Here is a 27,116-nt window from a genome sequence, read left to right on the forward strand (position 1 = left end):
CACGGGCTGCAGAAGTAAGGGCTCTGCCACGGTCCTGCTAGGCCTGCTCTTTCTTTGAGCCGAGACAAGATGGGCTGTGCCTTGGTCCAGTCAGGCTTCTTTCTTTGAGCCGTGATAGAATGGGCTCCACTGTGGCCCCACTGGGCCTCCTTTTTCTTTGGGCCATGGTAGAATGGGCTCTACCATGGTCCTGCTGGGCCACCCCTAATTTCAGCCCTACTGATGGCGCTGTGTCCTGGCTGTCACCTGGGGCAGACTACCCCCTTTGTCCCCCCTTTAGTATGCCACTGTATCATAACAATGCTCCTAGAATTAAATTGATGGCATCTCTTAGGAAAGGTATGCAACAAGAATAAAAAATGGCATCTTGTAGTTGGAGGTGGGAACTGCTGACTCATAAGTGAGATCAAGGCCTGGAATGCATTAAGGAAGATGTCGTGGCTTTGGAGCCCAATGCGAGTCTAGCTCAACTAATACACCTTCTTTGGGTGCATCACCGAATGCAAGTGAGGCAGCTCTGTTGATGTAAAGGTTACATTCAGATGCTAACATTTTTTAATGGAGGATTACTGTTTTCAATCTATTTTCCAGAATCAGACTTCTGTTCTTCAAGCTTTAAAAACAGCAATAATTAAAGACAGAAGGCAACCTTCAAAAGCCATCTACCCGGGTAAATTAACTGTCTGCCCTCCCTTTCCCCAGGTAAAAGCATGCACAGGGATCAACAATGCATGTGCTATCACTTGCATTTGGAGTAGACATTCTTGGGGGCATGTTTAGGTCAGGGGAGGGGAATCACGCAATCAAATCTATGCATCTTATTTTCAAGGGAAAAAGTAGCTGCAGACAAAGCAGGTGCAAATCCCTATGGGAACATGTTCACTGGGTGATTTTGAAAGGAAAGTATGCTCGTGCTTCCCTATTGAAAACTGATGCAAGGGCCACAGGTAAAAGTACCTGACGCAGACTTTCTATCCATGCATGTGGTTTTCAAAATTGCGCCCATACAGGTAGATTTTAAAAGCATGCAAAAATGGCCCCATACATGTGTATGTGGGCTGCACGCGAATAAACTCGAATTTTAAGAAGCCGGGAAGTACGCGCATACATACCTGTGTGCACATCAAGAATAAGGAGGCAGAAAAGGAGAGGGTATGGGAGTTCCAGGTTAAGGCCAAGACTTACATATGTAGCCCCAAATTTTGCAAAGGCTGAACATGGCAATGCACGCCATATTACCTGCGTAACTCTGCTAACTGGACCTGATGTGGCGCAAGTGAGCCAGAGGGATCTTGTACACCGGGGGGGGGGGGGGGGGGGAGGGGGCAGAGAGAGAGTGACAATCTGACACACTATATATCTCCCACTGTAAAAGGGGCACTTTCAACTCAGGATGGGTTTGGGGGGGGGGGGGGGCAGTGTTACATTGGTCTGCCTAGGGTACAAGGGTCTGTAGCCCCTTCTAACATTGCCCCCTCCAAAACCCACCCTAAGCTGAAAGTGCCCCTCTTATAGTGGGAGATGTAAAGAGCGTAAGATTCTCTCTCTCTCTGACCCTCTCCCCCTCCCCTCATTAGGAATGGGGAATGGTTAATAAAACGGAAAATGTCATAATGCCTCTATATCGCTCCATGGTGAGACCACACCTTGAATACTGTGTACAATTCTGGTCGCCGCATCTCAAAAAAGATATAATTGCGATGGAGAAGGTACAGAGAAGGGCAACCAAAATGATAAAGGGGATGGAACAGTTCCCCTATGAGGAAAGGCTAAAGAGGTTAGGGCTGTTCAGCTTGGAGAAGAGACGGCTGATGGGGGATATGATAGCGGTCTTTAAGATCATGAGAGGTCTTGAACGAGTAGATGTGAATCGGTTATTTACACTTTCGAATAATAGAAGGACTAGGGGGTATTCCATGAAGTTAGCAAGTAGCACATTTAAGACTAATCGGAGAAAATTCTTTTTCACTCAACGCACAATAAAGCTCTGGAATTTGTTGCCAGAGGATGTGGTTAGTGCAGTTAGTGTAGCTGAGTTTAAAAAAGGTTTGGATAAGTTCTTGAAAGAGAAGTCCATTAACTGCTATTAATCAAGTTTAGTTGGGGAATAGCCACTGCTATTACTGGCATCAGTAGCATGGGATCTTCTTAATGTTTGGGTAATTGCCAGGTTCTTGTGGCCTGGTTTGGCCTCTGTTGGAAACAGGATGCTGGGCTTGATGGACTCTTGGTCTGACCCAGCATGGCAATTTCTTATGTTCTTATGTTCACATAAAGGCTGCACACATATGCGCGCGGTAAGAATATTTAAGTTTAAGGGGTTTCATGTATTCCTGCCTCAAAATGTCATTTTAATCGAGTAGAGAGGATTGGAGATGGGGCATGTTGCCTGCCTTAGAGAGTTTGCATGCCTCGCCTTACTGGAAGTTTACGTAGAAGGAGGTGTCTACTGCAGCGACCTTGAGGCGTCATTTGCTCTTGACCTGGGTAAAGACTTGCTCCTGTGTCTGTGTTTTTTTGTTTTTTTTTTTCTAATACAAATTCTTTTTTTTTTACTTGGCCAGAAGACAATGGATTTTCCTGATATCTCTAAAGCTGCTCCGCTAGTTAGGAGCAGATTTCTTGAATTATGACTGCAGTTGTAACTATGAGAGCAAATTAATATTTTTTCTTAAATGTCCTGTTAAATGTATGATGAAATAGGGTAATAAATTTATTTTTCTGGCTCCAGATCATTTAAAATGTTTCCTCAAGGACAAACCCTACTGGGAGCCCAGCAGTTTCTCATAAGGCAACCCCCATTTCTATTTCTGTTACTAATTGAGGCAATATGATAATGCAAGTCCAAGTTTAGTTTAGAGTCTGCTGGATATGATAATATATATGATGTTATGTTTTCCTTATTTTTACAGTCTTGATTAATATTTTTATTGGGACTCTCTCCAAAATGTGGCTTTGGAAATTATAACGTGTTTTTTTTCTTTTTTACTAATTTCAGGTTTTTTGCTTTTTCTTTCACTTTTATGATATTAAACAAGCTGTAAATTTTTCCTTTAAAATTCTCTTATGATAAATGTATTTGAATTAACAAATAAAAAGTAAATAATAATAAAATTGGTATTACTGCTAGTCACCTAAAAATCTTCTTGTGACTTAGATAGAAGTTTTATCCTGATGTGAATTAAATCAGCCAAGTTTATCTTACCTGCCATCCCCGACACCCCAAAAAACAGAGGTTCTTAACTTTAAAACCTACCTGCGGTACATCATTCACATGCATAAACAGATGTGCGGAGATTAATGCTGGTATTTTATTGATTGTGCGGTGGGATCTACACAGTTTAGAAAATACCACATATTGCTGCTCCCAAAATATGCAATCGTTTCAGTACGCGTGAATAAATTCCAATGCAAGAAAACATCTACTTTCGCTACTTAGTTTATAAACATATGCATGAATATTTGATGCATAAAAAATATAGAGGTCCACATTGAAAAGCCATTTAGATGAATAAATCCATCTAAATGGCAAGATTGATATATTACGCCACTTATCTGGCTAAATTATAGCCAGATAACTCCTTATCCGTCTATAATTTAGCCTGATAAATAAGGGGTGTTATTGGGGCGTTCCGAGGAGGAGGAGTTATCCAGCTAACATAGCCAAATGTCTCATATATCCTGCTATGTTAGCCGGCCTTGTCCGGCTGGATATCTTGCTAATTGTCCAGCTCTTTTCAAAAGATTTCTGGCTAAGTAGAGCTTTTGCCTGGAAAAAACCCCAAGAATTAAAGGGGCCTATGCCTCAATTTTTTTCTTTCCCCCAACTTAATCTTAAAGTAGCCCTATTGAGCTTTGCATCCTCCACCCCACATCTTTAAATCCAAAGGAGCTGTAGTGGCCCCCTCCCCCCCCCCCCCCCCCCGGACAAACCCCTTCTTTAGAGATCAACTCACAGAGGCCAGGGTTTCTGACTTCTATGTTCTCTGGCAGCCCTACTAATCTTGTATTGCTCTGACGAGATCTGTTCTCCAAATCTTCAATTTTGTCATCTTGTGCATCCACTTTTTTTTCCAACTCAGTAACTTATTAGACAATTCGTTTGAGTCTCCAGCCTAGATATTTTCCCTTCCGCCACCTCTAACCTCATTGTCAATTCAGCAAGTGTATCTTTAAGCTCTTTAATCTGCTTTGATATAATATTCAATCTGCCATCCAAAGCTGCTACTACTGCAGAAGTTACCTTTGATGTTAAGGCTGCAATTGCTTAATTATTCAGAGGAGAATCATTTTGTTTCTCTGGGTTGGTGGCCATCTTTTCTGGTACCACCCTTGATTTTTCTTTTTTCCTCCGTTCTAAGGGTATACTCTCTGGTGATCTTTGCATGCATTTGTCTATAGACATATGCCCTTTTCCTATGATCTGAAAAGTAATTTGATTTTATTGGGGATGTCATGAATTACACTCAATGGTAGGGGGATGGTACCTGGAGCCTGAACAAGCATGTCTTCCCAGGCTCACCACATCACGTGACCTCCATGTAGCAACCTGTAATGTTTTTCTAAAAAAAAAAAAATTATACATTTTCCTCTAGCATATGTTCAGGACAGTAAAAATTTACAAAATTTCTTGTTGAGAACAAGGAAGAAAAGGGCAAAATTATAGTACAGAACTGATAACTACAAGTTATGGATCTGACCGTCTGGATTCTTTCAAGAGATCTGGACTGGCCATTGTCGAGGACAGGATGCTGGGCTCGATGGACCATTGGTCTGACCCAGCATGGCGCTTCTTATGTTCTTATGCAAAAACAGATACTTGTTTTCTCCTTAGAGGCAGTTAACTCTCATTGTATTTCCAGTACAGTTATCCATAAAACACATATTTATTTTTCCATATCACAGGTACCTTTTACAGAGGGATTGTATTAGCTGATTATGGCAGAAGTTAACATGCCAGTTCTTCTCAAAAGCTTCATAATGGAGGCTAAAGGAGGTAAAATCAGTCTCAAGACATAGGACTGCCTGGAAAAAGCACAGCATAGTAACAAATTAACATAGTAATGAAAGGAGAAAAAGACCAAATGATCCATCCAGTCTGCCCAGTGAGTTTCTTATGGTAGTAACTGCAGCTCTGTGCAGGTTTCCCCCCGAGTCTTATGTTAAGGGTAGTAATACTACGAGCAACATTTTTACGGGGTGAGCAGCTTTGATAATTCAGACAATGCTGCTTGAATGTGCTTTGCTTTTGGACCTGGTCACAGAAGTAGTCCTGCGCTTTTTCTCTAATGTCTGCGTATCAGCTCCCCCGGACCAGTCAGGGCACAGTTTTGGCTGTCATCTGAATCCAGTTCCTCTTTTCCCCCTGCCATGGAAGCAGACAGCAATGCCCTGGAGACCGGCACTCCCCCGGGAGGAGCCCTTAGGAGTCCGGCCGCTGGGACTTTTGGAGATTCACCCTGGAAGCCGAAGTCCTCCAGGAGAAGCCCGTAGGGACTCGGCCGCTGGGACTTAGGCGACTCCTGAAGGTTGAAGATGGTCTGGACGCAGGCGCCTCCTGCAGGTCGTGGGTTCCAGACGGCTGGCGCCTCCAGCAGGTCGTAGGTAGTCCTTGAAGAGAATCCAAGGCCGGTCCAGGAGTCGGAGTCCAAAGAGCGGTCTGCAGCCAGTCCAGGGGTCGATGTCCAGAGAGCGGTCCAAAGCCAGTCCAGGGGTCAGAGTCGAGAGTGGTCCAAAGCCAGTCCAGGGGTCGGAGTCCAGAAGAGTCAATCCAGCAAGGAGGGCAGAGCAGAAGCAGGACGAAGAACCAGAACCAAGGATGAAGCGGAGAGGAGTCAGGAGCCAAACCGGGTCAGAATGAAGACAATCCAGGAACGCAGCAACAACAACCGGATACCAGGAACCTTGTTGCAAAGCGAAGATCCATTCGGAGCTGCAGGGTGATATACCCTGCAGCGTCTGACGTCATCCGCCGGCAATCAGTGATTCTCCCTTGCTGGCCCCTTTAAGAAGGGAGTTCCCACGCGCGCGCCTGGGGGGCGGGGCCAGCGATGGGAGTCGGCGGCGTCTCCCTCGCGGTGGGGATGCCGCGGCAGGCAGTAGAGCAGGCCCGGAGTGCTGAGGAAGGCATCGCACGGGCCGGGCCGGCCCCGAGGTGAGTGAAGGGACCAGGGCACGGCCCGGTCCCGTAACAGGTTGCTGGATGCTCCCATATTGTCCCTCCCAAAGTTTGGGTTAATAAATCACACTGTTGACAAGATCAAATTCTGGTAGAGCATTCAATGACACCGGACATTGTCGTTCTCGCCAGTGTAATTTAAATACCCAAACTATGGCAAAGACTACACGGAAGCATCCAGCAACCAAGTACTCGGCTCTACATTAGATGGGCACGAATTGTACTCCATCATAGGTGATTTATGCTATCAAATGTCCATGTCCTAAAACAAAAGCAAAAGCAAAAAGCAAAACACATAGAGGCTGAAGCAATACAGGGTGCTAGGCTGAGCGCACGACTTTACTGGCACTTGGGCGTTGTTTTGGATGCTTGACCAAAACCCCTCATGCAATAAGGGGATCAATGCATCCAAAACATACCTCCAAACAAGCGCAAAGCTAATAGCGCTCATCACATGTAAATTCATGTTGATGAGGCTATTAGCTAGTACCCCCGATGCAAAAAAAAAAAAAAGTGCACCCAATATGCAGATTTTTACTCTCAAAAATTAACGCCTACCCTGGAGCAAGCATTAATTCTTGAGGAGCCCCAAAAGTTTACAGAAAAGCAGAAAATACTGCTTTTCTTAGTTCTTTTGACTTAATATAGTAGCGATATTAAGTCCGAGGAACCTGAAAAAGGAGAACAGAAAAAAAAAAGTGTTGCTGGTAGTTAGGTTAGGAAAACGGACGCTCAATATTAAACTGGGCGTCCGTTCTCTTAACGGCGCACGTTAAGAGAGCGGATGCTCAATCATGAGTGCCCGTTTAACACAGCTCCAAGGTACTTAGACTGTGGCAAAGTGGCACCAAAGTGGCATGAATAGCCTAAGGTACTTTAAAGGGGCAAAGGGGTACCAGGAGTGGCAAGAAGAGTGCTTTAATAGAGGCACAAAGCAGCAGCGAGAGTGTCAAAAACACACCACAGCTTCAAAAGAGAGCACCGATAATAGATGCAGGAACTCTCAAAGGCAGCACGACAGGCAAAGCGGCAAGACAAGTGGCATTGACATCCTACAGCACAATGAAGGAGGAACATAGCAAGCAGAAAGACTAGCACTAACACACTGAGCAACCATGATAGTGGCCAGAAAACCACAAGGAGTTGAGTGAGTCATCTGGTGTATGGTAGCAAGGCAGAGAGGCAGAGGGTAGATATAGGCTGGCTACACCCGGGGAGAGTTCCCTTTCCTTTGTGCAGGAAAAGGCTCCCTAGAATGGGTTCGCCCCTAGAGTGGGGTGTTTCTGTTGGCATCTAGTGAGCTCTCGCTGGTCTTTTAAAATCTGGTAGAGTTAGCAGATATACAAAAGAGAATTTTCAAGGCTGAGGCGGAGGAGGTTACCAAGTAAACAGCGGTTCAACATGGATCAGAGGGTAGATACAGGCTGGCTACACCCGGGGAGAGTTCCCTTTCCTTTGTGCAGGAAAGGGCTCCCTAGAATGGGTTCGGCCCTGAGTGGGGTGTTTCCATTGGCGTCTAGTGAGCTCTCGCTGGTCTTTTAAAATCTGGTAGAGTTAGCAGATATACAAAAGAGAATTTTCAAGGCCGAAACGGAGGAGGTTACCATGTAAACAGCGGTTCAACATGGGACAGAGGGTAGATACAGGCTGGCTACACTCGGGGAGAGTTCCCTTTCCTTTAAGCCGGGAAGGGCTGCCCGGAATGGGTTGGCCCCTAGAATGGAGCACGAGCCTTCAAAGTGTGGCGACCTGGAGCAGGTCTCACTGTGAGCATGGTCTCACTGTGTTGTGTTTGCCACAGTCTAAGTACCTTGGAGATCTTTTCTTGTTCGGAACATGGGTCAACAGGTGGTAAGAGATAGGCTGCAACAACAGGGAGAGTTCTGGTTCCTTTGAGCAGGAAAGGACTCCCTGGAATGGGTTGGCCCACAGAGTGTATAATGGTACAAATTGATAGGATTTAAGCATTTTCAAACAGATCATGACTTCATAAGCAAGATGGAGGAAGTTCTCTTCTCTGCCCTGAAACTAAAGAAAACTGTTTTATTTAAGGATCCATGCTGTGAAGGATTACTAGTTTGAATTGCCAGAGACTGAGGTTTCCCTTTGCAATGAGGGTTCAGTGTTAGGACTGGACATAAGGCCTGGATGAACAGGCACAGCAGTCGAGGACAGAGGTGAATCCCACCTAGGGACATAAGGCCTGGACGGTCAGGCACAGCAATCGAGGACAGAAGGTCAAGCCCACGTAGGGACATAAGGCCTGGACAAACAGGCAAAGCAATCGAGGTCAAAACCTTGTAGGACATAAGGTCTGGACGGACAGGCACAGCAATCAAGGACAGAGTCAATTCCACCTAGGGACATAAGGCCTGGACGAACAGGCACAGCAGTCGAGGACAGAGGTGAATCCCACCTAGGGACATAAGGCCTGGAAGGACAGACACAGCAGTCGAGAACAGAGGTGAATCCCACCTAGAGACATAAGGCCTGGATAGACAGGCACAGCATTCGAGGACAGAGGTGAATCCCACCTAGGGACATAAGGCCTGGATGAACAGGCACAGCAGTCGAGGACAGAGGTCAAGCCCACGTAGGGACATAAGGCCTGGACGAACAGGCAAAGCAATCGAGGTCAAACCCTTGTAGTGACATAAGGTCTAGACGGACAGGCACAGCAGTCGAGGACAGAGGTCAAGCCCATGTAGGGACATAGGCCTGGACGGACAGGCACAGCAGTCGAGGACAGAGGTGAATCCCACCTAGGAACATAAGGCCTGGACGGACAGGCACAGCAGTCGAGGACAGAAGTGAATCCCACCTAGGGACATAAGGCCTGGACGAACAGGCACAGCAATATAGGACAGAGTCAATCCCACCTAGGGACATAAGGCCTGGACAAACAGGCAAAGCAATCGAGGTCAAACCCTGGTAGGGACATAAGGCCTGGACGGACAGGCACAGCAATCGAGGACAGAGTCAATCCCACCTAGGGACATAAGGCCTAGACGGACAAGCACAGCAGTCGAGGACAGAGGTCAAGCCCACGTAGGGACATAAGGCCTGGATGGACAGGCACAGCAATACAGGACAGAGTCAATCCCACCTAGGGACATAAGGCCTGGACGGGCAGGCAGAGCAATCTAGGACAGAGGTCAAGCCCACGTAGGGACATAAGGCCTGGACGAACAGGCAAAGCAATCGAGGTCAAACTCTTGTAGGGACATAAGGCCTGGACAGATAGACACAACAGTCAAGGACAGAGGTCAAGCCCACATAGGGACATAAGGCCTGGATGGACAGGCACAGCATTCGAGGACCGAGGTGAATCCCACCTAGGGACATAAGGCCTGGACGAACAGGCACAGCAGTCAAGGACAGAGGTGAATCCCACCTAGGGACATAAGTCCTGGATGGACAGGCACAGCAATACAGGACAGAGTCAGTCCCACCTAGGGACATAAGGCCTGGACAAACAGGCAAAGCAATCGAGGTCAAACCCTGGTAGGGACATAAGGCCTGGATGGACAGGCACAGCAATCGAGGACAGAGTCAATCCCACCTAGGGACATAAGGCCTGGACAGACAGGAACAGCAGTCGAGGACAGAGGTCAAGCCCACATAGGGACATAAGGCCTGGACGATCAGGCAAAGCAATCGAGGTCAAACCCTTGTAGGGACATAAGGCCTGGACAGTGGACGGACAGGCATAGCATTTCAGGTCAGGCCTTTGTAGGGACGTACAGCCTGGACAGTGGGCGGTCAGGCACAGCGTTTCAGGTCAGGTACATGTGCTGCAGTACTTATATTATCTGGAGCATAGGAAGCAGTTGGAGCTGCTGCAAGGCTTTCAATTGCTTTTATTCATCTTGCCATTCACAGGGAAAATTTGGAAACCCAAGCAAAGGCAGGTTTACTTTCAAAAACACTAGCATTTCCATCAACTCTGGTGACAGCCTTGAGCGGTGAGGGCTCATGATATCCCCTGTCATTGAAAAGACACGTTCACTGGACACACTCAGATATCGCTGAACCACTTTGGCTAGGTGTGGCCAGACAGTGGACTTGTTTGCCCAATATGCCAGCGGATCTGTTTGCATGTTCTCTGTCGGCTCTGAGAGATGCCGTGACCCTGACAGCTGTGCTGGTGTCTCCTTTGCTTGGGTGGGCTGAGAGTCACTCATGCCAGCTACTTTCTCTCTCGCCCATCGCACAACAGATGAATCTTTAGGGGCAACATGCCTTTGGCGTTCTGAAGTGGAGGAGGAGGTACTATCTGTCGCTGACAGAGTGCTGCTCCTGCTTGGGCTAGCAGCACAACTCTCTAAAGTGCCCGCTGTTTCCACCTCTGCTTCATGCCTAATCTGTTTCTGTCTATGGCACTCCTGTTCACGGACTTTTGCTAACAGCAGGTCCTTCACCAATAAGAGACAATCGTACTGGAGGGCTAGTTTCCCTTTCACATGGGGATCACAGACTGTGGTGAGCATGTATGTGTTCTGTTCTGTTAAAGGCCTTAATCTCTCTTCCACCTGCTGCTGCAAATCGTCCAGACAATGCAGCACCTCAACTGTCATTCCCTCTTCCTGTTTAAAGGCCTCCAAATGTTCATCCAGAGATTAATTATAGGGATGATGTCAGCCAAGGTGGCACTTCTGGAAGTCAACTCCTCCGTGACATCCTTGAAGGGCTGCAGGATTTTTACCAGCTGACTCATGACTAACCAATCATGATGTCTTAGAAGATTCTGCACACTTATATCCATTGTACCAGAAAGTTCATGAAGGGGTGTCTGCAGCTCCACTAACCTCTCAAGCATCATAAAGGTGGAATTCCACCGGGTGGCAATGTCTTGAATGAGACGCTTGTGAGGCATCTCCAAATCAGTCTGCTTTTGTCGGAGAACCTTCCCCGCCTTCACACTTCTGTGGAAGTGTGCTGCTATGTTCCTGCACTTCTGTATTAACCTATGCAGGTATTCATTCTCTTTGTCATTGGAATCCAACCCCAGAGCTGACTTCACTACCAAGTGCAGAGTGTGTGCAAAACATCAGATGTTCTTAAAGTGCCCGTCGTTTATTGCCTTAACCATGTTTGCACCATTGTCTGTGACAAAGAACCCTGTCTGAGGATTCCTGTCTCGCTGGTGTAGTTGCCAGCCCTCCAGCATCTGTCTGATGCATGCTAGAATATTGGCTGCAGTATGGGCCTGGTCCGTCAGGTGGGTGTGCAGTACAGCCCACCTCCACCCTGATACTTGTTCAGTAATAGAGCTGCTGCCTGCCCCTGCCTCAGCCAGGTCCCACCAGTGTGCTGTCAGGGAAAGGTAAGAGTGTGCAGCATTCATGGCGGTCCAGATATCGCAGGTGAAATGCACTCTCCCCTCTGCCTTAGCTAGCAGCGCTTACATGCGACTGTGACACTGCTTGTACAGGCTGGGGATGACCTTTCTGCTAAATGTGGTTTTTGAGGGGACTTTGTAATTTGGAACTACGACCTTCAGAAAACGCTTGAAACCCACATTCTTCACTAACTGCAAGGGCTGGTCATCAAGGGCAATCATTTCCCCAATGCTCCTGGTTACAACTTTTGAGGCTGCCTGCCTCCTACCCCGGGATAGCGTTACCGCACTCCACCCCATTTCTTCCATGGTGGGTTGTCGCTTCTGCCACATGTCAGTGGGTTGCTGGCCTGCCACCTGACTGCTAGAAGGGGATGAGGGCGTGGGTTGACTCTGCTGCTTTTGAACCACTTTAAGCTGCTTGGAAGGGGTCCCCTGACTGATACTGCAACCATCCCCAGATGGCAGTACTCTTGTTGGGTGTTGCCTCTTCATATGATGCGTCATGCCAAAATTAGATAGATGTCCCATTTGCTTGCCTCTGCTAATATCTCTGCCACAGTAATTACACCAAGCAAAACGCAGGTCATCCATCACTTTAAAGTGGCTTCAGATTGCAGATGTCTTTCGTGATCCTCCCTTCTCTAAAGCCTTGGGAGTGGATGCTGGCACTGGAGCTGAAGTAGTGGGTGCATCCTGAGAAGCAATGCCAGGGGCCTCAGTCACCCTCTGTGCCTGTGCTGACTGCTCTTCCTCCTCCTCATCATCAGTTTCATCTCTCCCCTGCTGCACTGAAGTGGAGGCTAAGTCAGGACTAACCGATCCTCCTAAAGCTTGGTCAGCTATTACGTCTTCCGTTTCTGATGAGAATCCCACACAAGATGATTCTTCATCTGAATCAGAAGCAGTGACTGCGCTACATTGTCAATGCTAAGTGTTAGTCGAGACTTCTGTCCCCCTGCTGCTTTTGGGTATCAACATTTTGTCTGGCATGACTCAGCTTCCCCTTCCCTCACCTCCAAAACTACAGGGTCAGAAACAGGTGGTGGCGATGGTGATGCATCATGGTCAGATTTCTTTTTTTTCTGGATGCAACTGCCTGCCCCTCCAAAGAGTTTAGATTGCGACAGGTCCCTTTTTAACTTTAATGGGGGAGTGGCACTAGTGCCTTTTGAAGTGCCTCCTCTGCCAGTCACAATCACTCAACTACATCTAGCTTTCCCTGACATTATGGATTTAATGTCACTGCCTAGTGCCTACTGGCTGCCCACCATCACAGTGCCTTGCTATGCACTAATGTAATGTGTGTGGTGTGCGCACACACACGCAGCTTGCTTGTAAGCACAAAAGAGGCAGACTGGGGATTTCACTGCACAGACTGTCCCAATAATAAAGTTCAGTCTGCTAAACTGCCAGCCCACTGAAGCCCAGTGCACAGAGAAACTGAGTGAATTGAATTAAACAAACTCAGTTTAAAAAAGCTGGAACTGTTGGCACAGCAGGAAAATCGATGAAATATATTTTCCAATGGAGATTCTAGCAAAATTGAATAAATCTCTCCCAGCCACAACACCCAAATGGTGCTTGCTTGCAGTCTAGCCCAGAGGGTGAATGAAACAAAATGGCACTGCTAGCAGCTTCTTTCCCTGGCACAGAGAGACTGTCTCAGATCACCTAAATAAACTGCTTAAAAAACAAACAAGGCTAACTGGCACAGGCACTTCAGCCAAATAAAGAATAAATAGCTTTTTTCCCCTACTAACTAGCCTAGCTAGCAATTCAATAGAGATTTCTGAACTCAGACTAGCTCTGAGTGCAGCCTGCTTCCACAGAGACCACCTCCCCACACCACCCCTGCAAAGAAAATGCGTGGCATGCCGCATGCTTAAGTATATATAGTGCTGAGTCAACAGGAAAATCGTCACTGAGCACTGAATGACAGCGCGATTGGCTGCATTCAGTGCATTTCACAAAACATTATCGCTGATACGCTGCATTCCGATATCCGTGCCAACCTGTCTGACCCTTTCCTGATGACTCAAAGGAAAGGGCTGGTTTTTGGCTCTGGATAGTGGATACACCGAAATGGTGTCCTCCGATTGCAAATGGTGGCGAAGAAAAGCGCGCACGCGCGCCGTGTGCCGTGCAATGGATGAAACGGATGATAAGTTATATTCGTGGGGAATCGTGATACGTTTCACTTCCCCACGAATATAACGAATAGGGACATATACGTTGCGGACTGCCAATACGTTGAAAACAAATGTACACCTCTAATAATGCCTCTGTATCAGTCCATGGTGAGACCGCACCTTGAATACTGTGTACAATTCTGGTCGCCGCAACTCAAAAAAGATATAATTGCAATGGAGAAGGTGCAGAGAAGGGCGACCAAAATGATATGGGGAATGGAACAGCTCCCCTATGAGGAAAGACTACAGAGGTTAGGACTTTTCAGCTTGGAGAAGAGACGGATGAGGGGGGATATGACAGAGGTGTTTAAAATCATGAGAGGTCTAGAACAAAAATGTGAATCGGTTATTTACTCTTTCAGATAATAGAAAGACTAGGGTGCACTCCATGAAGTTAGCATGTGGCACATTTAAAACTAATCGGAGAAAGTTCTTTTTCACTCAACACACAATAAAACTCTGGGATTTGTTGCCAGAGGATGTGGTTAGTGCAGTTAGTGTAGCTGTGTTTAAAAAAGGATTTGATAAGTTCTTGGAGGAGAAGCCCATTACCTGCTATTAATTAAGTTGACTTAGAAAATAGCCACTGCTATTACTAGCAACAGTAGCATGGGATAGACTTAGTTTTTGGGTACTTGCCAGGTTCTTATGGCCTGGATTGGCCACTGTTGGAGACAGAATGATGGGCTTGATGGACCCTTGGTCTGACCCAGTATGGCATGTTCTTAAATAAATAAATAGATTAATGTGCAGTGGGAGATACGCACGCATGTAGGCGGTTTATAAAATACAGTGGGCGCGTGTAAGCCCTATATTCATGCACATCTCCCGATTTTGGAGCACAGCAGGCTTTTAAAATTCACCTTCAATTGTGCAGCATTCTGTGTCTTACCAACCTTCAGTTGCTGACTTGAGATGGACTATAGTTGAACGTGATCATCTGGGAATGGGGGTCAATGAAACAGTTCGACTTAATTATGGAGGGTAGTAGTGGATATTCACATTAAACACCATTGTGCCTGATGGTTTAAAGGAAGAAATAGAGATGTATAATGTATGCTGGGGAGTATTATTTACTGGTTATGATAGTGATGTGGTTCTCCAATCTACTTTCAGTAGATTGGCTTTGGAACAAAGCAAGAATAACAGAGAAAATAACTGTATTTTATGTTAATGTGCATGAAGAGACCCGACATGCAAATATCCCTGAAGCAAACGTGCAGATGTCCAAATAATCCCCTCTAGCCCATGAATTTATCTAATAATTTACAAACCATATAGCCCAAAGTAAGGAAAAAGGACCATCATATAGAGAACCTCACTTTGCATTGCCAATGATATGCATGAAATGGTTCTTTAATATAATCATTGGTCCAGGTCAATAAATTATGTATATTTTTTTTAGAACTGTATCTTTCTGCTTGTGAAATAACGCTTAGCTCATTTCCCCTTGAGGGCCAAGAGACAATGAAATGAGCTAAGTGTTACTTTATATGCAGAAATATATTATTCTGAGGAAATATACAAAGTGTATTGACCTGAGCCAATGATTATATTAAAGAACCATTTCATGCATATTATTCACAGTGCAAATTGAGGTTCTCTGATGGTTCGTATTTCTTACATTGGGCTATATATTTTGTGGATTATTAGAGAAAGTCATGCGATAGAGCTTCTTTTGGACATAAGATATCTTATCCTTTTTTGGACTGGGGTTTGACTTGCAGATGTGTAGATGCCATCAAAACATGGGGCAATATTGGGATGATAGAGAAACTAACCCTGAAAAAATACTTTATTGGCTGAATAAGGGATTTTAAGTGCAACAAAATTATTATAAAAAATTTAGGGCTGGATTTTCTAACTTTGCGGAGCTCCCTGAATTTGGCAGTAATGGGGGGGGAGCGAAGCGGGGGGTGGGCCTGTGAAAGCCGGCAGCGATCGCACCCAAGAGTGCCACCATGAAAGGTAGCGCTATTGGGCGCGCTACTGGCGGTGATAACGTGGCTTACCTTATTGCCGCCAGCGAATTCTTTGCAGCGTCTGCCCAGACGCCACCCTGACTCCTCCTCTTCTGGTGCCGATGCCGCCCCAACTCTGCCCCTTTTTAGCTATCGCACGCGAAAAGGGACTTTTCGTGTGCGATACGGTAGGAAAATTACTCCCTTAGTGAGACCAAAGATGATAATCGCAGCCATAGTGCAGTGCATAAGCAACATTTGAATCCATGTATGAAGGTCTCTCAACATTTATTCCAAGAGATCTATGACTGAAGGTTCTGGCATGTAGATGGATATTCTATGAACATTGAACTGGTTTGACAAGTATCCCTAGATCCCTTATTAAAGTTGTCCAGCCAATTAGTGAGATGAGTTTAAACCTAGCCGGTTATCTTTTGAATATCGCCTCTCTCCTGGTTGCTTTGCCAATCTCTATCTTCAGCCAGTATGCTGCTACCACAATCCTAGCCAAGGCTTTCTGCGTTGCCATATAAGCAACACTAGGAGCATAAGCTCCCAGCATTGCTGTGAATAGCAACATTAACGCTGGTAGCTTATTTTTCCAGCACTGCTGACAAAGCAATGCAGAAAGTGCTGACTAGGATCATGGTAGCAGCGGACCACAATCCTGACTGAAGATAGAGATTGGAAAAGGTACCTGGGGGGTCAGGGTTAGGGTTGGGGTTTGGGATGAAGGATGAAGGAGGGAGGTAGAGAATGTATCATTCTTGGAACAATAATTTGAACTGGGAAGTGGGTGGGTGGGGGTTAAAATCCTTTCAGAGGGGTTTGGGGGTGAAGGTTGCTTAGTTTGGCAGAGATCATAATTTATAGCTTAATTGGAGGAGGCTGTGATTTGGGCATGTGAGATACTTTTATTGTTAATTCAGCAGTGCTAATTAATAAGCTATAGTATATTCTTTTGAGCCCAGATAACTTTATTTATTTATTTATTTATTTATTTATTTATTAGATTTTTATATACCGTCATTAAAGTAGTCGTCACAACGGTTTACAAATATTTCAAACAGACAAGAATCCAATAAAAAAAATATACAGTTAATATGAAATGTAATCATAAAACAAGATAATAAAAGACATAAAAAATAAGAATAATACAAAAATTCATGGTCATAAATACAGTTAATAAATCAGTAAAAATATAGAAATATAAAAGTGATCTGTAAAGCTGTGGTAATTAAAATATAACTGGAAGCTAAAATATTAACCGATGCCTGTCGTGTAAAAGCCTGCTCAAATAGCCAGGTTTTGAGCGCTTTTTTAAACGACTTGAATTCTGCTTGTAATCTTAAATCTACTGGTATAGCATTCCATAATTTAGGTCCCGCAAGTAACTTTAAACCTAACCAGCGATGTTCAAAAAGATATTTGGTTAGGTTTAAAGCAATTTGGCTAAAGCTAGCCAGATAACTTCAATCGGGGATATTCAGCTTATCCCCTCGAAAACCCAGGATAACTTATCTAGCTAACTTTAGCTGGATAAATTATCCATTCTACTTGTTTGAATATTGGCCTGAATAGTTTTCTGATCATTGTACAAAAATGGCATCCCAAAAAGTTCTTCTCTGATTTATTTCATTCTTTGTAGATGGGGATGCGGACAGACATTTCTTTCATTTTTCTTTTCATTTTGTTGGGGGGTTTTTTGTTTTCTTCATTGTTTTTTTTCTTTAAAAATGAAAAAATCCCCAGGCAATAATTACAATTTAAAAAACAAAATGTAAAAAACAGAAGTAAAAAATTGTTAGGTCTGCAGCCATAAAAAATTTCCCTTCCCAGGCTCTTCCTCAAATTTTCCCTCTCGAATCCTCTTTCCCTCTGATTGAAAATTTTCCTCATGAGGCAGAAACGATCCCTGGGCGCTCCTGCCCTGCAGCTGCCGCTATTGCAAATGGTGCCAACTAGGTTCAGGCCAAAATTTGCAGTGGCACCAGTCTGGCTCTGCTGGCATCATTTTCAATAGCGGCAGTTGCAGGGCAAGAGCAACTGGCCATTAGTACTGCCCCATCAAGAAATTTTTAACAAGAGAGGATCCGGTAGGGGGAGAAGGGCTTGGGAGTGTGTGTAGGGGGAAGAGGGGGGGGGGGAGTTTGTTGGTGGTGACTGCCTTTTGTTTTAATGAAACTGTGAGGGCGTATAACGGGAACTCCCTCCATCTCCCTTAAGGGACTGGCCACAGAGATATAGCCGGGTCCTCCTTAAGGATCAGCCCTGCAAGGGATTCTGGATCCAGGGAGGATCCCTTCGGCCTAACATAAGTTGGCAGAGCCCAGGAGGGTTAGAGAGGCCCCAGGGAGCAGGCAGAGTTCTACTGTAAGCTAAGATCTGTTATGTCTAAGGACTCTGTGTAACCTGAGCTAAGCTGTGGTGCATTGTTTGTTTTGAATTTCCTTTTTTTCACTGTAAATAAAATGCACCTAAGGAACAGCCAGAGTCTGTCTTCTTTTTCCTCTGGCTGTGTCCGAGCCTCTACTGCTCAAGTTACTACAGAAACGCAGTGGCATAGCAAGGGGAGGGCCAGTGGAGCCAAGGCCCCCAGGCACCAAGCTGTAGGGGGTGCCCAAGGGAAGAAGAAGAGACCCACGACCGCTGGGGGAGCCCATCCCACCTGGTGGCAGAAGAGGAGGAAGCCTGTGGCCGCCTAGATTGGGGGGGCACTAGCAGCAGTGAGCCGGGACATTCCAGACCGTGGGGGAAGGTGCATGCGACTGCCGGTGGACCCGATCCCACTGGTGGCCGAAAAACAGGGAGAGAGGCTGTGCAGCCACCAGTGGACCTCATCCAATGACAGCTGAGCAGAGGACACCCTTTCCCTCATCCGTGCAGGCCCGCTGTATTAGAATTTGCGAGAGTAGCACGTTCTCTATGCTGACCTCGCAATGCATGAGATCAGCATGGAGAAAATGCTAGCCCCACAAATTTTTAATATCATGGGGCCTGCACAGAGGAGGCAGAAGCAGCAATGAGTGGTCAGCTCCTCCTCAACAGCGACTCAGTGGCGGCAGCACCGATGGCAGCAGCAGCAGAAGAGAGAGAGGATCTGAGGCTGCCAGCAAAACAAAGAGAGGAGGCCTGACTTCAGTGTGTATATGTCTATGAATGGGAGGTTTTGTGTGTGTGTGTGAGTGTGTGTGTGTGTTTGTGTGTGACTGAATTGGTGCCTGCCTGGGGGTCTGTCTGTGTGTATGAGAGAGAGAATGGGTGCCTGCCTGGGGGTCTATGTGTGTGAGCAGGGCCAGTGCTACATTTTGAGCTGCCCCGTGCAAATAATTACTATGCTGCCCCACCCCACCTGCACCCCCAGGGGGAGGGGGGTTCCCATGGCTTTCTCCACATTCGCTTCTTACCAAACTCCTTCCATGCGGAGACAGAATACTATTGTTCATAAAGCAGAAGGCACTGCTACAAACATTGTGACAGTAGTGCAGATAATGGTGCAAAAAGGTCTGGGCATGCATGTCAATGAAGTCTCTAGACATGCAGCAAATAAACCCCTAGCTAGCTTAAACCATCTACTAAAACTATCACTAAAATGATTAGATAGCATCAATTAATAAAATTTTTCTATATGGGATGAAGTCTGGGATCAATACAGGATAGGACAAAAATGACAAGAGGTGAATGGCACCATATAAACTAACCAATTTACTTTCGAGGACAGAGTCCATTTCATCCACTCTGTCCTCGAAAGCTCTTGCCTCAATAAATTGGTTAGCTTATAAAGTGCCATTCACCTTTTGTCATTTTTGCTACACCAGACTAATACAGCTTTCCCTTTGAAGATTTTGACAGAATAGGACAGAATCCCAATATAAACCTGCATCTGCATTCACGAAAACTCCCCAGAAAAGGATGTAGAGCAGAACTAGGACTTTTCCCATTAGCACCGCCATATGAAAATAATATTCAAAATAAACCTCCTATTAGGAAAACAGAATAAATCAGGCTGCAATAAAACCCTACACAGAAACTGTGCACTAGTAGAATACCTCACAGTCAAAAATGTACAGCACAGAGACGCTCAACAAATACACATTAAACAGACCATAAAATATAAATAGAAATGTGCAGATAAAAACTGAACTGGAAACTGCATCAGATTCTGTATGCAGTGAAGCAATGGGAAAACAGAATCATCACTTCTTATCATAAAACATCAAACAACACAAACAAGAAATTTAAAATATCAACCATACTAATAAAAAAAAATAAATATTTCAAAACAGCTGATTAATAGAAAAGCATCCAATAATTAAAAACTCATTAAAAAAATTATCAAACACCAATAAAAGACTTCAAAACAGCAGACCTCAAATAAAACCAAATAATTAAAATTAATATGAATAAAATAAATTCTCTGCAATTCATACTTGTGATCTTTTGATTTTCACTCACCCTAAAGTTGTTGTGGATTAGTGAGGGAAGAAAAGGGTATACAAACTTTAATCTCTCTCTCTCTCTCTCTCATACACACACACACACACTCTAACACACACATTTGTTCTCTCATACACACTCCCTGTTTCTCTCACACATACACATGCTCACTAACACACACATACACAGGCACTCTCACACTCACTGGCTCTCTCCCTCACACATACAAAGGTAGGTTCACACTCTTTTTCACACAGGCAAACATACACAATCGCACAGGTGCTCTCAGACTCATTGGTTCTCTTTCTTTCACATGCACACTCAAACGGTTTCATATATATGCACAAGCTTTTACACATTTATTGGATTTCTCTTCCATAAATGCAAGCTCTATGATAGGCTCAGGGCTGATGCTAGGTTTTTTGCTGCCCGGTATGAACAATTACTATGCTGCCCCCCCCCCCCCCCCGCCCCGATTCATTCAGTCTCTGTCCCTGCCCAGCAAATAAAGCCCAGCTCCCTCCTGCAATCTATATTTTTAAAAACTGACACGCCCCACCCCCTCACCTCCGACACATATGCAGAACACAGAGAGACCCTGACTAAATACAGAATGAAGAGATCAGAAAGTATAAACAGAAACCTGCTGAGAAGAATTGAACTGGAACTGATAACAAGCCAGCCTCTGAAGGCAGAGCAACAATGGAAAATCACAAACATTACCATTCTTCATAAAACATTAAATAAAATCAAGAAATATAAAACATCAATCATAATAGTAAAATCATATTCACAAAAAGAATAAATATTTCAAACCAGTTAATGAATAAGAGTATCCAAAATTTCCCAGATACCAATAAAATATTTTAAAACATCTGATGAATAAAAAATCAATAATTAAAAAATGTTCTATTCCCCCCCCCAAAAAAAAATTAAATATTTCAAAAGAGCAGAAACATCAAAGTACACCCAAAAATTAAAACTAATAAGGATTTAAAAATCTCCTGCTCTCCATACCTGGAATCTTTTGATTTCCAGTCACCCTGAGATCATTGTGGATTGGGGGAGGTAGGGCTGTACAAATTTTATCTTCCCTCTCACATATACACACAATAACACATTCATTCTCTCACACACAATCTCTTTCTCACATACACAGGATTCTTCTCCCTCACAGATACATTATGTGTGTGTGTGTGTGTGTGCCTGTAAGAGCCTATATGTGAAACAGGCTCTCACAGGCATACAAACATTCACAAACATGCACACAGGCTCTCACAGACACATTCACAGGCACATAGGCTCTCACACACACACACATAGGCTCTCATACAGACACACATACAGGCTCTCACACACACATATGTGCTTATAAAGACAAAGAGGTTGTCACACAGACACACACACACACATAGGCTCTCACACAACCACACACATAGGCTCTCACACACTCACACATATATGCTCACATAGACACCCACAAACACACACATAGGCTCTCACATGGTCACACACAGATGCTCTCACACAGACACCAGACACATACACAGATGCTCTCTCAGACACACACAGGGTCTCACCCTCAAGCTCTCACACACGCACACATACAAGCTCACACATAAACATACAGGATCTTCTATTGTCATCAGGCTGTGGTGGAATGAGATCCACCATGGCCCAACGGCTTTCTTGCTTGGAGGGGGGAGCAGAAGTTGTGTGCAGCATGAGCATACAGGCTTCTCCTTCAGTTGCCAGTGGCCTCTCTTCTTCAGCCACTGGCAGCTCCTTCTTCAGCAGCCGGTGGGTTGAGCTCCGCTGTTGGCTTCACTCCTTCTTCAGCCACTGGCAACCTGCAGCCTTTCTCCTTCCTCGCCGCTGGCACTACACATACACACACACACACACACACACACAGATATGTTCTCTCTCACATTGACACACTCACAGATATGATTTTACATTGACACACACACACAGATATGCTCTCTCATATTGACACACACAGAATGCTCTCTCACATTGACACACACACACACATACACATGCTCTATCTCACATTGACACATACACATACATGCTCTCACAGACTCACAGACATGCTCCAACACCTAGACAAAAACACACAGGCATGACCTCAGATACACACACACACACACACACACACAGGCGCAAGCTCTCTCAATCATTTTCTGCCCCCTCCCCGTCAGAAGCACAGCAGCAACCTCCTCCTTCAGCCCCCTTGGCAGTAGGGATCTTCCTTTTTATTGAGGCCTCAGGGCTGCTGCACAGCTTCCTGCACCAGAGGGGGCCTCCGTTGCCGCTGCTCCTCTTCCTATGCTCAAACGCTGCATGGTGAAAGCCAATTCTGTCGTTGCTTTTGACGGCCCAGCAGGGCACGTGCCATTCTTTCTGCTGCTTCTTCTCGCCATGCAGGCAAAAAGGAGAAGCGGCCATACCATCGCTGCCCCTCTAAGTGGCTGCCTACTTCTTTCTCTGGCCCTAGACTCCATTAAAAATAAAAACTGATAACCACAGAGATTTGGTCATTCAGGGATACCCCCTCACATTGAGGAAGAAGAGAGCCCTCAGGCTGCCGACGGCTGAAGGAGAGAGGCCGCCGGCAGAGCACATCCCACTGGCGGCCTCTCTCCTTCTTTAGCTGCTGACAGGTTGAACTCTGCTGATGGCCCTGTGACCTCTCCTGCTGCAGCCGGCCCGCTGCCCTCCCCAGGTGTGCCGCCCTATGTAAATGCACGGTATGCACACTTGGTCATGCCGGGCCTGTGTGTGAGAATGAATGGGTGCCTGCCTGGGGGTCTGTCTGTCTGTCTGTGTGTAAGAGAGTGAATGGGTGCTTGCCTGTGGTCTGTGTGTGAGAAAGAATTGGTGTCTTTCTGGTGGTCTGTGTGGGTGAGCACCTGTCTATGTATGTGAGAATCTGGGGGAGTAAGAGCTTTTGTGTGGGGGTGGGGAAGAGGGTCTTAGTGCCTGTGTGTGATTGTGTGAGGATGTGTATGAGAGCGAGTATGTATGTGTATGTGACAGTGTATGTGTGAGTGAGAATAAACATGAGAGTGTGTGTGAGAGAGGATAACGTTTGTGTGTCCCCCTAGCCCCCTAATCCTCGACAATCTCAGGGTGACTGGAAATCAAGAGTTCCCAGGTATGGCCAGCAGGGCTTTTTTAAAATCCTTATTAGGTTTAATTATTGGGTGTTATTTGCTATGTGTGCTGTTTTGAAATATTTTATTGGTACTTGGGAAATTAAATAAAATGCATTGACTAATTAATAGAAGTTATTCTATTTGTCAATAGTTTTAAAATATTTTTTTATTAGATAATGGATGCTTTATGTTTCTTGATTTTATTTGTTTTATGAGGAATCATGATTCTGTCTTTCCATTATTACACACAGGGCCACGCGCATGTTATAAAATCCGGGGTCGGCGCACGCAAGTGGGTGCACACTTGTGCATCTTGCGTGCGCCGAGCCCTAGGGGAGCCCCGATGGCTTTCCCTGTTCCCTCGGAAGGAACTTTCCTTCCGCTCCTCCCACTTTCCCTCCCTTCCCCTATCTAACCCACCCCCCAGGCCTACCTAACACCCCCCCCCCCACCTCTGTTGTCCTTTTTACACCTGCCTCTGGCATGTGTAACCGGCGTCCAGCCCCCTTCCTGCCCCTTTTTCAAAGCCCTGGGACATATCGTATTATCCACTATGATGCCTAGATCTTTTTCCTGGGTGGTACTTCCTAATATGGAACCTAACATCGTGTAACTACAGCAACGGTTATTTTTCCCTATATGCATCACCTTGCACTTGTCCATATTAAATTTCATCTGCCATTTGGATGCCCAATCTTCCAGTCTTGCAAGGTCCTCCTGTAATGTATCACTGTCCGCTTGTGATTTAACTACTCTGAATAATTTTGTATCATCCGCAAATTTGATAACCTCACTCGTCGTATTCCTTTCCAGATCATTTATATATATATTGAAAAGCACCACTCCAAGTACAGATCCCTGAGGCACTCCACTGTTTACCCTTTTCCACTGAGAAAATTGACCATTTAATCCTACTCTCTGTTTCCTGTCTTTTAACCAGTTTGTAATCAATGAAAGGACATCGCTTCCTATCCCATGACTTTTTAGTTTTCGTATAAGCCTCTCATGAGGGACTTTGTCAAACGCCTTCTGAAAATCCAAATACACTACATCTACCGGTTCACCTTTATCCACATGTTTATTAACCCCTTCAAAAAAATGAAGCAGATTTGTTAGGCAAGACTTCCCTTGGGTAAATCCATGTTGACTATGTTCCATTAAACCATGTCTTTCTATATGATCTACGAGTTTGATCTTGAGAATAGTTTCCACTATTTTTCCCAGCACTGAAGTCAGGCTCACTGGTCTATAGTTACCCGGATCACCCCTGGAGCCTTTTTTAAACATTGGGGTTACATTGGCCACCCTCCAGTCTTCAGGTACAATGGATGATTTTAATGATAGGTTACAAATTTTAACTAATAGATCAGAAATTTCATTTTTGAGTTTCTTCAGTACCCTAGGATGCATACCATCCAGTCCAGGTGATTTGCTACTCTTTAGTTTGTCAATCTGGCCTACTACATCTTCCAGGTTCACAGTGATTTCGTTCAGTTCATCTGACTCATCACCCCTGAAAACCATCTCCGGAACTGGTATCTCCCCAACATCCTCATTAGTAAACCCAGAAGCTAAGAATTCATTTAGTCTTTCTGCAATGGCCTTATCCTTCCCTAAGAGCCCCTTTAACCCCTCGGTCATCTAATGGGCCAACCGACTCCCTCACAGGTTTCTTGCTTCAGATATATTTAAAAAAGGTTTTATTATGAGTTTTTGCCTCTATGGCCAACTTCATTTCAAATTCTCTCTTCGCCTGTCTTATCAATGTTTTACACTTAACTTGACAATGCTTATGTTTTATCCTATTTTCTTCAGATGGATCCTTCTTCCAATTTTTGAAGGATTTTTTTTGGCTAAAATAGCCTCTTTCACCTCACCTTTTAACCATGCTGGTAATCGTTTTGCCTTCCTTCCACCTTTCTTAATGTGTGGAATACATATGGTCTGCGCCTCTAGGATTGTATTTTTAAACAATGTCCATGCCTGTTGAACAATTTTAACCTTTGCAACTGCACCTTTCAGGTTTTTTTTTCTAATTTTCCTCATTTTATCAAAGTTTCCCTTTTGAAAGTTTAGTGTTAGAGCTGCAGATTTACTTATTGTCTCCCTTCCATTTATTAGTTTAAATTTGATCATGTTATGATTACTGTCTTTTTGGCTTTTATGCAGGGTTTTCTGGTTGACACCACAGCAGTACATGTACATATAATGTACATGATGTGATATTTTTACTTCAAACAACTGTACTTTGAGTGTGATTTTTCATATAAAATCTTTTATTATAAATGCATAATTTGAAATTGTGTATGGAGAGGGCCGTGGTGGGGGAAGGCTGGGCACAAAGCTGTAATATTCACAAGGGAGCCTAATACCCTTGCACTGACCCTGATTAGTAAAAGAATACTAATAATTAAATGTTAAAAAAAAACAAACCAGAATGAGGAGGGGCCAGCCCAGTAATTGTTTGCACAGGGCTGCAGAAAAGTTAGCACTGGTCCTGCATGGCAGCGCCCTGTGGTTATGTGCTGGCAGGATTCCCATCCCTCCCCAGTGAAGAGACCCCACACGATGGTGCCGTGTGGTGATGCACTGGCGGAGGTTTTGGAGGGAGGAGAAGGGGGAGGAGAGGGGGTCTCCCCACAGGGGAGGCCATACTGAATGCTTTTTGCAAGGAAGTTGCGAATATAAGATTTTAATAAATAAATATAAATTGGCACCCGGGCGCCGGAGACCTTCGCTACGCCTCTGCAGAAACGAACAAAAAAATGAACAAAATTTTAAAACCAAAATTAAATGGGAAATTTCCTTATGATTTTCCATTTTCTTTCCAACAAATGCACATCCCTCTAGGTAACTGGTTCTCAACCCAGTCCTGGGGGACACACCTAGCCAATCAGATTCACAGGATAGCCACAAGACATATGCAAGAGATAGATCTGCATACATAGGAGACACATTTGCCTACATTATCTCATGCATATTCATTATGGATATCCTGAAAACCAGACTGGTTAGGTGTGTGCTGAGGACTGGCTCGAGAACCCCCTGCTATCTTTTTTTTTGTATTGGACAAACCTAAGAATGGGAGCATGATGCCCATTGCCCCTGAGGTCCTGTCTTCAGATGTGACCGCAGGACTAAAGGGTCTTCCTTTAGCTTGGCAGTCATATCTGAAGAACTGACATTTCTGCCATCTTCAGATAATTCTTAACGTGGTTCAGCTTAAGAGAAAGCCAGTTCTCTCCAGGCTGCTGTTTATTTGAGAGCGGGTCCTCTCTCGGATTGCTAGACATCTCTAGAATCTCAGCAACCACATTCCCCTTGGTATCAACATTCTGTGTATCAAAGTATTTTTTGTTATCTGATCCCAAGTGTATTCTTTTAAGAGGGAAGCCATTGTGGCATGCTTCCAAAAAGAAAAAAAAACCTGTCCTGTATAGTGGAAGATAAAAAGTAGGCAGATTGAGAGGAGTATGTAGTGACTTTTTTTTTTTAATATAATTCTTTGCAGGAAGCAGGAGGAGTGAAATACCAACGGAAAACAACATTCATAATGAGTTTAAAGTTCAATATTCTTTGAAGTACAGAGCAGCTCTTTTAAACATGAAAGTTTGTTATTAAACAGTCTCTCTCTTGATCTGTTCCTGCTCTGTAAGGCTTTATACAGATTGTCAGAAATCTAAAATGTACTTGTATCTGTCATTAAGAATGTGTCAAGTCCTTCACTATTTTATCGCTTGATGCATATGGCGCTGTTAAGTAGCGATGTGCCTGTTAAAAAAGGAAGCAACCTGAGTAAAAACAGTTTGGAGAAAGAACTAATGTGGTCTTGTTTTTCCTTTT

The sequence above is a fragment of the Rhinatrema bivittatum genome, chromosome 5 (genome assembly GCF_901001135.1).
Source record: "Rhinatrema bivittatum chromosome 5, aRhiBiv1.1, whole genome shotgun sequence".
In the NCBI taxonomy this organism is placed as follows: Eukaryota; Metazoa; Chordata; class Amphibia; order Gymnophiona; family Rhinatrematidae; genus Rhinatrema; species Rhinatrema bivittatum.